The sequence below is a fragment of the Suricata suricatta genome, chromosome 5 (assembly GCF_006229205.1).
Source record: "Suricata suricatta isolate VVHF042 chromosome 5, meerkat_22Aug2017_6uvM2_HiC, whole genome shotgun sequence".
NCBI classification, from domain to species: Eukaryota; Metazoa; Chordata; class Mammalia; order Carnivora; family Herpestidae; genus Suricata; species Suricata suricatta.
Window position 1 is genome coordinate 3,715,518 of NC_043704.1, and position 4,138 is coordinate 3,719,655.

Here is a 4,138-nt window from a genome sequence, read left to right on the forward strand (position 1 = left end):
TCATATTTGGTGGGTAGGAATGCAACTGATTTCTGTACATTGATTTTGTACCCTGCAACTCTACTGAATTCATTGATCAGTTCTAGAAGGCTTCTGATGGAGTCTGCTGGGTTTTCAATGTGGAGTATCATGTCTTCTGCGAAAATGGAAAGTTTGACCTCTTCTTAGCCAATCCTTTTGTTGTCTGATTACTGATGCTAGGACTTGCACACTATGTTAAGCAACAGTGGCCAGAGTGGACACTTCTGTCGTGTTCCTGCTCTCAGGGGGAAAGCTCTCAGTTTTTCCCCATTGAGGATGGTCTTAGCTGTGGCTTCTCATAAACTGCTTTTATAATGTTTAGGTAAGTGCCTTCTATTACGACTTTCTCAAGGGTTTTTATTAAGAACAAGTGCTGTATTTTGTCAAATGCTTTTCCTGCATCTATCGACCGAATCATATGGTTTTTATCCTTTCTTTTGTTAATGTGATGGATCAGGTTGATGGATTGGCGAATATTGAGCCAGCCCTGTAACCCAGGAATGAATCCCACTTGACCGTGATGAATAATTCTTTTTAATATGCTGTTGAATTCGATTTGCCAGTATCTTGTTGAGTATTTTTGCATTTATATTCATTAAGGATATTGGTCTGTAGTTGTCTTTTTGTGCTGGGTCGCTGCCTGGTTTGGGTATCATGGTGATGCTGGCTTCGTAGAATGAGTTTGAAGTTTTCCTTCTATTTCTATTTTTTGGAAAAGTTTGAGAAGAATGGGTATTAGCTGTGCATTAAATGTCTGGTAGGATTTTCCTGGGAAGCCATCTGGCCCTGGGCTCTTATTCACTGGGAGATTTTTGATACCAGGTTCGATTTCCTCACTGGTTATCGGTCTATTTATGCTTTCTATCTCTTCCCGTTTGAATTTTGGCTGTGCATGTGCATTCAGGAATTTGTCCATTTCTTCTAGGTTGTCCATTTTGTTGGCATATAATTTTTCATAGTAATCTCTGATGATTGCTTGTATTTCTAAGGGATTGGTTGTAATAGATCCTTTTTTATTCATGACTTTATCTATCTGGGTGCTCTCTCTCTTTTTTCTGAGGAGCCTGGCTAGAGGTTTACCGATTTTGTATATCTTTCTAAGAACCAACTCTTGGTTTCATTGATCTGCTCGATGGTTTTTTGGATTCTATATTGTTTATTTCTGCCCTGATCTTTATTATTTCTTTTCTTCTGCTGGGTTTGGGGTGCTCTTGCTGATTCCCTTCTAGATCCAGCAGGTGCTCTGTTAGACTTTGATTTTGAGCTTTTTGTAGTTTGTTGTAATAGGCCTGGATTGCAATATACTTTCCTCTTAGGACTGCCTTTGCTGCATCCCAGAGATTTTGGATTGTTGTATTTTCGTTTTCATTGGTTTCCATATATTTTTAAATTTCTTCTCTAATTGCCTGATTCACACAATCATTCTTGAGTAGGGTGGTTTTTAACCTCCTCATCTTTGGAGGCTTTCCAGATTTTTTCCTGTGATTGATTTCAAGTTTCATAGCATTGTGATCTGAAAGAGTGCATGGTATGATCTCTATTCGTTTATATTTATGGAGGGCTGCTTTATGTCCCAGTATGTGATCCATCCTGGAGAATGTGCCATGTGCACTCGAAAAGAAAGTGAATTTCCTAACTTCAGGATGCAGAGTTCTAAATATATCTATCAATTGCATCTGTTCCAATGTGTCTTTCAGGTCCATTATTTGTTTAGTGATTTTCTGTCTGGTTGATCTATCCATTGCTGTCAGTGGAGTATTAAAGTCCCCTGCAATTAGCACATTTTTATCAATAAGATGGTTTCTGTGTGTGATTAATTGTTTTCTGTATTTGGGTGCTCCCCAGATAGGTGCATAGATATTTATAATTGTTAGCTCTTCCTGATGGAGAGACCCTGTCATCATTATATAATGTCCTTCTTCATCTCTTGTTATTACCTTTACTTTAAAGTCCAGTTTGTCTGATATAAGTATGGCTACTCCACCTTTCTTTTGGCTTCCAGGCACATGATAGATATTCTCCGTCCCTTTATGTTCAATTGCTGTGGTTGAGGTCAAGGATCATCAAGACAGTATGGTATTGGCACATAAAAAGACATATAGACCAATGGAATAGAATAGAGATCCCAGAACTGGGCCCAAAAATGTACGGCCAATTAATTTTTGACAAAACAGGAAAGAGTATCATATGGAAAAAGGACTGCCCCTTTAGCAGGTGGTGCTGGGAGAACTGGACAGCCACATGCAGAAGAATGAAACTAGACCCCTTTCTTACACCATACACAAAACTTAACTCAAAATGGCTGAAGGACCGGAATGTGAGACAGGAAACCATCAAAACCCTTGAGGAGAAAGTAGGAAACAACCTCCTTGATCTCAGCTGGTGGCTGGCTTTTTAACCAGGATCTCATAGCGGAAGGGGACAGTTTCTCTTAGTGCCTGCTGGGATTTGTGCTGCCGCTGCCTAAGGCGAGGTGCTCAGCAGGAGGCGAAGTGCAGACCTTACAGACTCCACCACTAACTCCCAGCACCCAGCCAGGATTGGGATCACGTTGGGGGAGGCATCAGTTTTTCTTGGCGCCCACCAGGATTCGAGCTGCTGCTGCCAAAGGTGCCCGGCATTGCCGGAAATGAGCTGCGCCCTCCTGTAGCGGGAGTGTGCTCCCCACCTCCACTGCCACCAAATCCCTGCTGGACTTGTAGGAGTGGGGGCTAGTTTTTCCCAGTTGACACCCGGGATTCGGGATTCACGCTGCCAATGCTTGGAGTGAGATGCACTGTGGAAATAGGTATGTGCTCCCACTCTGGATCCGAGGTTGAAGTGAGTGCCTCTGGCGCTGCTGCCCCGGATGCCCGACTCCCTGCCGGGATGGCGCAGGGCTGGAAGCTGTTCTTTCCCTTGTGTCTCCCGGGTTCGGGATTTGGGCTACTCAGCAGTTATATACGTAGTGAGAGTTTTTCTCCCCGAGCGGGGTTAAACGTTCTTTCTCTTCTCCAAGGACAGTACTATAAGCGTGTTCAGTTTCTCTGTCTCTTCCCTTTGTCTCTCGGGCTCTGCGTGCTTGCCCTGTGTTAGACTGGGGCTCCCGCCTCCCCTGCCCGTCTCGGGCTGGCCCGTTGTCCAATCTCCCCAGTTCACACTCACTCACTCAGGCATCTTTGAGGTTGTCTTCTTTCTGGAGTCTGTATTTTCTCCTTCTGCTCTTTTTTTTTTAATGTTATTTATTTATTTTTTTTTGAGAGACAGAGAGAGACAGCATAAGCTGGGGAGGGTCAGAGACAGAAGGAGATACAGAATCCAGAGCAGGCTCCAGGCTCTGAGCTAGCTGTCAGCACAGAGCCTGTTTCCGGGCTCGAACCCACGAACCATGAGATCATGGCCTGAGCCGAAGCCAGACACTTAACCGACTGAGCCACCCAGGTGCCCCTCTCCTTCTGCTCTTGCAGGTGGGAGTAACGTCCTTCTCAGTTCGATAGATGTGGAAGAAGAAGTTTACAGCGGTCCCTTCCTCTCCGCCATCTTGCCTCCTCCCCTGATCCAGAGAGGAACCTTTTAAAAAGAGGTTCCTGCCTGGCATGACAAATATTTCTTTGCCCAACATTTATTCTTTCCTTTTTCCTGTGAATGTTTTTTTTCCTCTTTGAAATTCTAAATCTCTACACCTCTGCATAAGTCATGATGGCACCTAAGCATCATTTGCCTGACGCTCATCTTGTTGATGTTCCTATACTTAAGCCTTTTTTCTCTTATGAATCTGTCTTATAATAGGTCGATTACTAGGCCAACCAAAGAATAGAGAACTGATGAAGAAAAACTTTTTCCTGTCCTACACATTCATTCCGTTGTTGAGAAGTGACCTTGGTGTTTCAGAGCCACAGGAAACTGAAGAGAGAGAATGTGGGATAAAGAGGAACAGTAGCTTTCTTGCTTTAGCAGACTGAGGGTCTGAGGCAGGCTAGCGCCTTCAGAACTGCAAGGCCACCCAGAGGAAGGGGCTGGGGGTTTGTAGGGAAATACAGGATCCCCCTGGTTTGGACAGGAATTGTTTGTGCTGCCAGGCCTGCTTATCTGGTTTTCTGGGTGGGACTGGGTTCCTCCTTAAAGAAAAAAAAAAAAA